This window comes from Callithrix jacchus, chromosome 9, assembly GCF_049354715.1.
Source record: "Callithrix jacchus isolate 240 chromosome 9, calJac240_pri, whole genome shotgun sequence".
Taxonomy (NCBI): Eukaryota; Metazoa; Chordata; class Mammalia; order Primates; family Cebidae; genus Callithrix; species Callithrix jacchus.
Window position 1 is genome coordinate 79,243,070 of NC_133510.1, and position 13,128 is coordinate 79,256,197.

A 13,128-nucleotide genomic window follows, 5' to 3' on the forward strand; every position below is an offset into this window, starting at 1 on the left:
TGTTATGCCCTGTGTAATAGCAGAGTAGCATAAAATAAACTTACACTTTATAAGGTGGTTACTATTGCTTTGTAACAATTGCCTACTCATATTTTAAGGAATAGGTGAGTTCACTGCTTTCTGAAGTTTATCATAGTTCCCTTTGTATCTTATGCAAGGTGTGGTAATGATACCCATAGTTCTGCATTGTGATACCCTTGTCTAGTGAAACTCAGAAATGTAAAAAATTGTACTACATCTCTTAAAGTGTTTTAACATAGATCAGTATCACATGCTATTCCTAAGATATAAATTATACATGTTAAGTGTTATATGGAATAAAGTGGACATTTTAAAGCTAGAAATAAAATGGAGTGTATGACAGAATCCTACTCGAAGAAATAAGGTTATAGAAAAGGTACAGGGTCAGACAGTTCCTCATTCTGTTCAACAGGTGGCACTAGAGTAGTTTGGATGCCAAATGGAACAAAGGGCAGAAATAGACGTGGATTAAGAAACAGCCTTTGGGTGAAAGTGTAGGAGCGGCAGGTGACTGGTTGTTTACATTTCAATATCTTATCTCTCTAAATTGTTCATTGTTTGAAGCTAGGCACACTTCTAGATACAACTAAAAGTTGTACCGAACCTTTCTGTGCCTTGGACTCTTATCTGAAAATGGATACAATAATAATGCCTACCTTATAGCATTATTGTGAACGATTGCAAGAATAATGAATTAATGCATGTCAGTGCAACAGTGCAGATTGCAGAGTAAGTATTCAATAAACGTCAATTATTATGACTCTGCACAATGACCATGAGGCACACATGGTAGAAATTCAAAAGATATTAGTGGATGTAGAATTGCATGGGATGCTCCTAAGCCTGATGTTTATAACTCGAGTCCTCCTAGTATTAAAATATCCGTAAAACAGATTAATATGGGATTAATTGGGAATAATGAATGAATGACATTAGTAATGTGACCATTTTAAATGTTTGTAACCTCAAGAGTTCACTAAAGTGGTATCTCTCTGAGTATCATTTAATTCATTGAGTCTTTTCAGAGATGTATTCTGAGGGAAAATCTAAAACAGTAATAAATATTGCAAAGCCAGGCAAACGTATTTTGGTGTGTTCCTTCAGCAAGAAGTGTCAGTCTCAAACGTGTTCAGCTCAGTCCAGACACGGGAAATGAAGAAAGACCTTCTGCTTTATGAATTCAGTTCCATAATTACCTAGAAGACCACTCAAGATACGCAAAATGTTAGAAGAAAGAGGCTCGAACTGGTCTTGTTGCTCTAAGCTTAATATTCAGTGGAGCAGAGGGGAACTCTGGAGTACTTGCTCAGGGAAAGCGGCACTTTCCCTTCCAAACTTTTGACTCTGCGAGTTCAGATCTTAGAGTAGGGCTTCTATCCAGCTTCCAGGTTTTCTTTTTTATTTTATTTTATTTTTTAGTTTTTTATTGCATTTTAGGTTTTGGGGTACATGTGCAGAACATGCAAGACATGGCAGTGTGTTTTGCTTCCTTTCTACCCTTCACCCACATTTGGCATTTCTCCCCAGGCTATCCCTCCCCAGCTCCCCCCCCGGCTGGCCCTCCCCTTTTCCCCCCAATAGACCCTAGTGTTTAGTACTCCCCTCCCTGTGTCCATGTGTTCTCATTTTTCATCACCCGCCTGTGAGTGAGAATATGCGGTATTTCATTTTCTGTTCTTGTGTCAGTTTGTTGAGAATGATGTTCTCCAGATTCATCCATGTCCCTACAAACGACACAAACTCATCATTTCTGATTGCTGCATAATATTCCATGGTGTATATGTGCTACATTTTCCCAATCCAGTCTATTATCAATGGGCATTTGGGTTGATTCCAGGTCTTTGCTATTATAAACAGTACTGCAATGAACATTCGCGTGCATGTGTCCTTATAGTAGAATGATTTATAGTCCTTTGGATATATACCCAGGAATGGGATTGCTGGATCAAATGAAATTTCTATTTCTAAGGCCTTGAGGAATCGCCACACTGTCTTCCACAATGGTTGAACTAATTTACACTCCCACCAACAGTGTAAAAGTGTTCCTTTTTCTCCACATCCTCTCCAGCATCTGCTGTCTCCAGATTTTTTAATGATTGCCATTCTAACTGGCGTGAAATAGTATCTCAATGTGGTTTTGATTTGCATCTCTCTGATGACCAGTGACGATGAGCATTTTTTCATATGATTGTTGGCCTCATATATGTCTTCTTTTGTAAAGTGTCTTCATATCCTTTGCCCATTTTTAAATGCGCTTGTTTGCTTTTTTCCTGTAAATCTGTTTGAGTTCTTTGTAAATTCTGGATATCAGCCCTTTGTCAGATGGGTAAACTGCAAAAATTTTTTCCCATTCTGTTGGTTGCCGATTCACTCTAGTGACTGTTTCTTTTGCCGTGAAGAAGCTGTGGAGTTTTATTAGGTCCCATTTGTCTATTTTGGCTTTTGTTGCCAATGCTTTTGATGTTTTGGTCATGAAGTCCTTGCCTACTCCTATGTCCTGGATGGTTTTGCCTAGATTTCCTTCTAGGGTTTTTATGGTGCCAGGTCTTATGTTTAAGTCTTTAATCCATCTGGAGTTAATTTTAGTGTAAGGGGTCAGGAAGGGGTCCAGTTTCTGCTTTCTGCACATGGCTAGCCAGTTTTCCCAGCACCATTTATTAAACAGGGAATCCTTTCCCCATTGCTTGTTTTTGTCAGGTTTATCAAAGATTGTATGGTTGTAGATATGTTGTGTTGCCTCCGATGCCTCTGTTCTGTTCCATTGGTCTATATCTCTGTTTTGGTACCAGTACCATGCTGTTTTGATTACTGTAGCCTTGTAGTATAGTTTGAAATCCGGCAGTGTGATGCCCCCTGCTGTGTTCTTTTTGCTTAGAATTGACTTGGCTATGCGGGCTCTCTTTTGGTTCATGGTGGTTTTTTCCAGTTCTGTGAAGAAAGTCAATGGTAGCTTGATGGGGATAGCGTTGATTCTGTAAATTACTTTGGGCACTATAGCCATTTGCACGATATTAATTCTTCCTAACCATGAACATGGAATGTTTCTCCATCTGTTTGTGTCCTCTCTGATTTCGTTGAGCAGTGGTTTTTAGTTTTCCTTGAAGAGGTCCCTTACGTTCCTTGTGAGTTGTATTCCTAGGTATTTTATTCTTTTTTTAGCAATTGTGAATGGCAGTTCGTTCTTGATTTGGCTTTCTTTAAGTCTGTTATTGGTGTAGACGAATGCTTGTGATTTTTGCACATTGATTTTATATCCTGAGACTTTGCTGAAGTTGCTTATCAGTTTCAGGAGTTTTTGGGCTGAGGCGATGGGGTCTTTTAGGTATACTATCATGTCATCTGCAAATAGAGATAATTTGGCTTCCACCTTTCCTATTTGAATACCCTTTATTTCTTTTTCTTGCCTGATTGCTCTGGCTAGAACTTCCAGTACTATATTGAATAGGAGTGGTGAGAGATGGCATCCTTGTCTAGTGCCGGATTTCAAAGGGAATGCTTCCAGTTTTTACCCATTCAGTATGATATTGGCTGTTGGTTTGTCATAAATAGCTTTTATTACTTTGAGATACGTTCCATCGATACCGAGTTTATTGAGGGTTTTTAGCATAAAGGGCTGTTGAATTTTGTCAAATGCCTTCTTTGTGTCAATTGAGATAATCATGTGGTTTTTGTTTTTGGTTCTGTATGTGGTGAATTACGTTTATAGACTGGCGTATGTTGAACCAGCCTTGCATCCCCGGGATGAATCCTACTTGATCATGATGGATAAGTTTTTTGATGTGCTGTAGCAATCGGCTTGCCAGTGTTTTATTGAAGATTTTTGCATCTATGTTCATCATGGATATTGGCCTGAAGTTTTCTTTTCTTGTTGGGTGTCTGCCGGGTTTTGGTATCAGGATGATATTGGTCTCATAAAATGATTTGGGAAGGATTCCCTCTTTTTGGATTATTTGGAATAGTTTCAGGAGGAATGGTACCAGCTCCTCTTTGTGTGTCTGGTAGAATTTGGCTGTGAACCCGTCTGGACCTGGGCTTTTTTTGTGTGGTAGGCTCTTAATTGCTGCCTCGACTTCTGACCTTGTTATTAATCTATTCATAGTTTCAGCTTCCTCCTGGTTTAGGCTTGAGAGGACACAGGAGTCCAGGAATTTATCCATTTCTTTCAGGTTTACTAGTTTATGTGCATAGAGTTGTTTGTAATATTCTCTGATGATGGTTTGAATTTCTGTGGAATCTGTGATGATTTCCCCTTTATCATTTTTTATTGCATCTATTTGGTTGTTCTCTCTTTTCTTTTTAATCAATCTGGCTAGTGGTCTGTCTATTGTGTTGATCTTTTCAAAAACCAGCTCTTGGATTTATTGATTTTTTGAAGGGTTTTTTGTGTCTCTGTCTCCTTCAGTTCAGCTCTGATCTTAGTTATTTCTTGTCTTCTGCTGGGTTTTGAGTTTTTTTGATCTTGCTCCTCTAGCTCTTTCAATTCTGATGATAGGGTGTCAATTTTGGATCTCTCCATTCTCCTCATATGGGCACTTATTGCATATATTTTCCTCTAGAGACTGCTTTAAATGTGTCCCAGAGATTCTGGCATGTTGTGTCTTCGTTCTCATTGGTTTCGAAGAACTTCTTTATTTCTGCCTTCATTTCATTGTTTATCCAGTCAACATTCAAGAGCCAGTTGTTCATTTTCCATGAAGCTGTGCGGTTCTGGGTTGGTTTCTGAATTCTGAGTTCTAACTTGATTGCACTATGATCTTAGAGACTGTTTGTTATGATTTCAGTTGTTTTGTATTTGCTGAGGAGTGCTTTACTTCCAATTATGCAGTCAATTTTAGAGTAGGTGTGATGTGGTGCTGAGAAGAATGTATATTCTGCGGATTTGGGGTGGAGAGTTCTGTAAATGTCTCTCAGGTTTGCTTGTTCCAGGTCTGAGTTCAAGCCCTGGATATCCTTGTTGATTTTCTGTCTGGTTGATCTGTCTAATATTGACAGTGGCATGTTAAAGTCTCCCACTATTATTGTGTGGGAGTCTAAGTCTCTTTGTAAGTCATTAAGAACTTGCCTTATGTATCTGGGTGCTCCTGTATTGGGTCCGTATATGTTTAGGATTGTTAGCTCTTCTTGTTGTATCGATCCTTTTACCATTATGTAATGGTCTTCTTTGTCTCTTTTGATCTTTGTTGCTTTAAAGTCTATTTTATCAGAGATGAGAATTGCAACTCCTGCTTTTTTTTGCTCTCCATTTGCTTGGTAAATCTTCCTTCATCCCTTTATTTGGAGTCTCTGTGTATCCTTGCATGTGAGATGGGTTTCCTGGATACAGCACACCGATGGGTTTTGGCTTTTTATCCAATTTGCCAGTCTGTGTCTTTTGATTGGTGCATTTAGTCCATTTACATTTAGGGTTAATATTGTTATGTGTGAATTTGATACTGCCATTTTGATGCTAGCTGGCTGTTTTGCCTGTTAGTTGTTGTAGATTCTTCATTATGTTGATGCTCTTTAGCATTTAGTGTGATTTTGGAATGGCTGGTATTGGTTGTTTCTTTCTATGTGTAGTGCCTCTTTCAGGAGCTCTTGTAAAGCAGACCTGGTGGTGACAAAATCTCTGAGTACTTGCTTGTTCGCCAGGAATTTTATTTTTCCTTCACTTCTGAAGCTCAGTTTGGCTGGATATGAAATTCTGGGTTGGAAGTTCTTTTCTTTAAGGATGTTGAATATTGGCCCCGAGCTTCTGCCTAGAGATCTGCTGTGAGTCTGATGGGCTTCCCTTTGTGGGTGACCCGACCTTTCTCTCTGGCTGCCCTTATATTTTCTCCTTTATTTCATCCTTGTTGAATCTGACGATTATGTGCTTTGGGGTTGCTCTTCTTGTGGAATATCTTTGTGGTGTTCTCTGTATTTCCTGCATTTGAGTGTTGGCCTGTCTTGCTAGGTGGGGGAAATTTTCCTGGATAATATCCTGAAGAGTATTTTCCAGCTTGGATTCATTCTTTTCGTCACATTCAGGTACACCTATCAAACATAGGTTAGGTCTCTCCACATAGTCCCACATTTCTTGGAGACTTTCTTCATTCCGTTTTTCGCTTTTCTCTCTGATCTTGGTTTCTCGTTTTATTTCATTGAGTTGATCTTCGACTTCTGATATTCTTTCTTCTGCTTGGTCAATTCGGCTGTTGAAACTTGTGCATGCTTCATGAAATTCTCATATTGTGTTTTTCAGCACCTTTAATTCATTCATATTCCTCTCTAAGTTATCCATTCTTGTTATCATTTCCTCGAATCTTTTTTCAAGGTTCTTAGTTTCTTTGCATTGATTTAAAACATGTTCTTTTAGCTCACAAAATTTTCTCATTATCCATCTTCTGAAGTCTAATTCCATCATTTCATCACAGTCATTCTCCGTCCAGCTTTGTTCCCTTGCTGGTGAGGAGTTTTGGTCCTTTCTAGGAGGCAAGGTGTTCTGGTTTCAGGTGTTTTCCTCCTTTTTGTGCTGGTTTCTTCCCATCTTTGTGGATTTATCTGCCTGTCGTCTGAGTAGTTGCTGACTTTTCGATTGGGTCTCTGAGTTGACACCCAGATTGTTGATGATGAAGTATTTCTGTTACTTGGTTTTCCTTCTACCAGTCTAGCCCCTCCACTGTACGACTGCTGAGGTCCACTCCAGGCCTTGCTTGTCTGGGGTGCACCTATGGCAGATGCAGAACAGTGAGGGATGCTACCAGTTTCTTTTTCTGCTATCTTTGTCCCAGAATGATGCCTGCCAAATGTCAGTCTTTTGGATATAGAGGGGTCAGGGAGCTGCTTGAGGAGACAGTCTGTACTTTATAGGAGCTCAAGTGCTGAGCTGTGAGCTCTGTTGTTCATTCAGGGCTGTTAGGCTGCTACGTTTAATTCTGCTGTAGCGGAACTCATTAAAAAAAAAAGCCCTTTTTTTCTCAGATGCTCTGTCTTGGGGGGTTGGGGCTTTCTTTATGAGTATCAATTGCGCTGTCCTGCCCAGCTAGGAGGCAGTCTAGTCACTATATGCCTGCTGAGGCTCCGCCCTGCTGGCGTGAGTTTCGCCCTGTTGCTGCAGGCTCTGCCCTTCTGCTGCGGTCTCCGCCCTGCTGCCACGGGGTACGCCCTGCGGCGGAGTCTCTCTGTTGTGATGCGTTGCCTCGGCAACAGCAGGCTGCATCAGCAATTGGCGTGTACCTCAGTAGGGGTGGATTGCCTTGGTAATGGCGGACGCCCCTCCCCCATCGAGCAGCATCATCCTGGGTTCACCTGTGCCAGCAGTGAAACTCCCCACCCGGAGCATTTGGAATCGCCGTTTTGTTTGTCCCACTGTGCTACCCCAAACGCTGTTTCCCTGGAATCTCCTGGCCTGGCTCACTGTCCAAGTCCCGTTCAGTCAGATAGATATGCCAATCTGCCCTCTCAAGTCACAGATTGCCGGTTCAACAGGGCACCCGGACCAGTGCGCTTTGTGTGGAGCACTGTGGAGCGCCGCTGCACGACAATGCCGGCCCCCAGCTGCACCGGCTGCCGGCTGCACCAGCTAAAACCTCTGCCTGGCATCCCGCGTCTCTTTTGTACCTGGGAATTTCCCCGTTCTGTAGGCAACAAAGATCCATTTGGAAATGCGGCCCTGACTCACCCTCCGTGCCTTCACCGAGAGCTTCAATCCTGGGTTGTTCTCACCACGCCATCTTGAGTCCCTCTCGCTTCCAGGTTTTCATGCCAATTTTTCCTAAGAGTATAGCTCTGCACTCACCCCTAGTCAGGCCCTTGACAACCTGCCTATCCATTTATCACCCTCTTATCCTATTATCTGAACTGTGCTATTGTTCCCCAGATACTGAAGAGATCCTGCTTCAAACCCTATAGATCTTTCTGGAATGATTATCACTGCTTCTCTGACTATAAGTAGTACTGTCACAGCCTAAATTCATCTGGCATTCCCAATGCCACTTTATTTACTTTATTTTTATTTTTTTGAGGTAGTGTCTTGCTCTGTTGCTCAGGCTGGAGGGCAGTGGCATGATCATAGCTTATTGCAACCTTTGATTTCTAGGCCCAAGCATTCCTCCCACCTCAGCCTCCCAAAATAGCTAGGACTACAGGCAGGCACCATTATCTCTGACTAACTTTCAAATTTTTGTAGAAATTGGGTCTTGTTATGTTGTCCAGGCTGGTCTTGAACTTTTAGCCTCAAGTGATTATCCTGCCTCAGCCTCCCAAAGTGCTGGAATTAAAGATGTGAGCCACCCTGTACTCCCAGCCTCCACTCCACTTTAGACCCTACTATTGAGACTACTGACCATCCCTAGCAGAGGCAGGCCCAGCTGCTGTCTTTTACTCTCCTTCCCTTCCCTTCCCTTTGCCCATATTTACCTTCCTTTTTCTTCTCTTTTCTTTCTTTCTTTTTTTTTTTTGAGACAAAGTTTCGCTCTTGTTACCCAGGCTGGAGTGCAATGGCATGGTCTCGGCTCATCACAACTTCTGCCTCCTGGGTTCAGGCAATTCTCCTGCCTCAGCCTTCTGAGTAGCTGGGATTACAGGCACGTGCTACCATGCCTAGCTAATTTTTTGTGTTTTTAGTAGAGGCGGGGTTTCACCATGTTGACCAGGATGGTCTCGGTCTCTTGACCTTGTGATCCACCTGCTTCGGCCTCCCAAAGTGTTGGGATTACAGGCGTGAGCCACTGGGCCCAGCCCCTTCCTTTTTTTTTCTCTTTGTTTCCCTAGTGGCTCAGGTAACCAAATTCATAGCTGATAGGAAGGTAAGATTAGAAGGGAATAAGAAAAAACAAATATTACAAGGAGGAGGAGTGATAAGAATACTTTGAGCTCCAGAGATGTAAATACTATGCATAAAAATAGAAAATAAACAAAATGATTCTGAAATTTTAACATGAGGGAGGAAATATAATTTCATACAGAAGCAATATGAAAATATAACTCATATAGAGGCAATATGAAAATAAAATAAGATTTAACTCTGAGTCCTGCCTCTTTCACCTACAGGTGATATGACCTTGTCCAAGGTTAAGCTTTCTATTTCTCTATTGAGCTTTACATTGAGGTTATAAATGGTTCATTTTGCAGGGTTGTTGTGAAGACTAAATAAGATGATGCATACGAAAATGCTCCATTTATGGTTGGCAGTTGTCCTGCCTGTGTCTTAGATTAGAGGTTGATAGGTGAAACTATTGGCTGAATTTGATTCAAAGGCACATTTTGTTTTGCCTTGAGTTAGGGTCCCCCAGACCAGCTCCAGGTTTGATGATTCACTAGGATGACTTACAGGACTCACATGTAGTAATACTCATGATTATGATTGGTAAAAGGATGTAAAGCAAAATCAGCAAGGAAAAGGGCACAAGGGTCAACATCCAGGATATACCAGCCACTGACTTTCAAGGGTCATCTCCCATGGAGTTTACACAGGATGTGCTCCATTGTCCCAACGAGTTGTGGTAAAACATGTGAAATGATGCCAACCAGGAAATTCACTAGAGACTCAGTGGTCTAGTAATGTAGGCAGCCTCTGCCAGGCACATACCCAGATTTCAGAGTCCTAGAAGGAAAGCAGGTAGTCAGCATAAACCATGTTGTTTACACAAACAGTTTAGGCAGCAAGTCACTCTTACCAGTTCTGGGAATGGCGGGAGCCCTCCTGAAATCCAAGTTCCCAGATGCCAGTCAAGGGCTGGCTTTGTAAGCAGGCCTTTCCAATAATAAGCAGTTAGGGCTGCTACCTCAACTCTTGGTTGCACAGACCTGCACAGGGTTTGCATATGTTTTTATGTTTTGTTTTGTTTTATTTATATTTTACTTAGTTGCCATTTAAAAAAATATTAAGATATTTCACTCATGATTTCCATCTTCATGTGAAAAATCAGATATTATGACAAAAATAGATTCATATTCCCACATGGCAACAATTGATAGTCCCATTTATTAATTTATTTATATTTACATATGTATTTTTTGAGACAGAGTTTTGCTCTTGTTGCCCAGATTTTAGTGCATTGGGGCAATCTCGGCTCATTGCAACCTCCGCCTCCCAGATTCAAGTGATTCTCCTGCTTCAGCCTCCTGAGTAGCTGGAATTACACCTGTGTGCTTCCACACCTCGCTAATTTTTGCATTTTTATTAGAGATGGAGTTTCACCATGTTGGTCAGGCTGGTCTCGAATTCCTGACCTCAGGTGATCCACCCACCTCGGCCTCCCAAAGTGCTGGGATTACGGGCATGAGCCACTATGCCTGGCTGATAGTCCCCTTTAGATAAGGGTTCATGTTCCTCCAAATTCCTCCTAGTCTCTGCCACTCCCAATAGTCTTTCCCACATTGAGCACCAACTGCCATTTACATCTTGCTTTTGCGAATCTGGCCTTGGCTGCTTGAACCAGAAATGGCCTACTGACCAGAGGAAAAGAGAAAGAAGCTGGCATATGGAATACCACTGAATCATGATAATGAAGGATAATGCAAACATGTAATGGTTGATGAATTCCTGTTGTTGAGGTCACCAAAATGCTAGGAAATCAGAACTCCTCTTGAGCACCCTCTATTACAGCAGTTACTTGTGGGTATTTTTGGACTGATACAACAACACTTTCATTGCTATATATAATAAGCCCTCTTTATTTAAGCTAACTCCAGTCAGTCTTTGCTCCTGCCCACCTAAAGATCACTTACCAGAAAGTGTTAATATAAATTGATTATTACATATATTGCCTGTTAGAACTTTGTAACTTGAAGTCATTTTTATTACCATCCCCACCAAGACTTGTGATCACAGACTAAAGCATGTCATCAGAAAGGTAAATCTTGTTCAAAGGAAACAGATCCAATGAATATTCAAGTAGTTCTACATATCAATATGCCCTTTTATTTACTAAGTCAACTACTATGTGATTAAATGAAATTTCATCTTTATATTACTAGCATCTAGAAAAGTACCAGCTACGGAGTTGGATTCAATAAATGTCTTCTGACTTTATAAAGTTCACCTACAACAAGGTCTAGAAACCCAAGGATAGAAATAATGAAAATCATGTTCATGCTAAAAAAGGGAAAATGCAAGTGATATAATTGCAGGAGTGTGCTGCATGCCACTCAAGCATATGAATGTTTTAGATGCTTTTTTCTGATTCTAGTTACAAAACTGGGACAGATACATGTTCCAGAGAAGGAACTGCAACAGTTCCAGTGTCTGTTGATAGGTTCATTCTACTAAAAGCAAAGAGTCTGAAAAGTTCTTTACTTGCTTCCTTGATAGCTTCTTTCCTCAGACGACTGAGGAAGCAATTAGGAGATCTTATATTCTAGACTTGACTTTTACTAATAAGAAAAACTGATTAGTAAAGTAAATAGCAACTACAAGAACACCAAGAAAAAAGAGGCAGTGTCATACAGATTGCATATCCCTTATCCTTTAAGGTGCTAATACAAGAATTAGGTGTGCTGGGGATTCATTCATTCAATCAACAAATGTTTACTGAATGCTTACTGTATACATGCCTGTTTTAGGTTTCAGCTATGTAACAGTGAACAATATAGACAAAAATCCATGCTATGTTGGACCTTGCATTCTAGTTGGGAGAGGGGGATAATAAACAGCCATATGAACAAAATATGTGATTGTTCAGATGCTGATATGAACTATGAAAGAAAATGTCAGAGAAGAGAAATAGAAATTGCTAGGGAAGAAGGATGCCGTAAATTGTATGTAAGGTTATTGGAGAAGGGCTTGAAAAAGTGACATTTGAGCCAAAGTAGATGGGGGAATGAGCTATGTAGACATGTGGGAAAAGAGGGAGAGAGAACAGAAGTGTATATATGGGTTTGTGCCCTGCTAAGTTAGCCAAAGAAGAGTAGGAGATGAGATTAAAGGTTGCAAATGTCTTGTAGGTTACTGACTTTGGTTTTATTCTGGGGTGAGAAGCCAGTAAAGAACTTGAGCAGGGTAGTGACATAATCTGGCTGACATTTAAAAATGCAGGCAAAAGGGAGGAAGCAGGAGATTAGTGCAATAATCCAGATTAGAGATGTTGATAGTGTAGACCAAAGTGATAACAGCAGACTTGGTAAAAAATAGATTCTCTACATATTTTGAAGTCCTGGGTATGATGATTGAATTAAGAGAGAGGAAAAGTGAGAGAAGGAATCGAAGATGACCCTAAGATTTTGGCAAGAGTGACTAGAAGGATAGAGATGTGATTAACTGAAATGAAGGAAAACTGTGAAAGGAATAGTTTTGTAAGAGAAGAGGAGTTCAATTTTTAGACATGTTAAATTTGAAATTCCTTTTACACCTCAAAGTGGAGATGTTGGTAGGCAGCTAAATATATGAGCCTGGGATTTAGGCAACAGTTCTTGGCTGGAGAGTTATCAGTATATAGGTGATATTTAAAACCATGAGATTTGATGAGATCACTGAAGGAGAGAAAGTATCGGCCAGGTACAGTGGCTCACACCTATAGTCCCAGAGCTTTGGGAGGCTGAGGCAGGAGAATTGCTTGAGCCTAGAAGTTTGAGACTAGCCTGGGCAACATAGCAAGACCCTGCATAGCAAAACCCTGTCTCTACAATTTTTTTTAAATTAGCTAAGTATGGTGGCACACACCTATAGTCCTAACTACTCAGGAGGCTAAGGTGGGAGGATCGCTTGAGCCCAAGAGTTAGAGGCTTCAGTGAGCTATGATCACGCCATGACACTCCAGTCTGAGCAATGGAGTGAGATTCTGTCTTAAAAAAAAGAAAGACAGAAGGAAGGAAGGAAGGAAGGAAGAAAGGAGAGAGAGGCAAAGGAAAGAAAGAGAAAGAAAGAAAAAAGAAAGAAAGAAGAAAGGAAGGAAGGAAGAAAGAAAGGAAGGAAGGAGAGAGAGAGAAAGAAAGGAAGGAAAGAGAAAGAAAGAAAGAAAGAAAAAGAAAAAAGCACTGAAGATAAGGACATCAGAGTTTCAAGAATAAGGTATTTCAATGTTTAGATGTGAGGGTGATGATAAGGAATTAGCAAAGGAGGCTAGAGGCTGGGAGAGAAGTAGCAGCTGAAGCGATAGGAGGCAATCTGAGAGAATGAGATGTCCTGGCAGCAAAAGGAATAAGCGC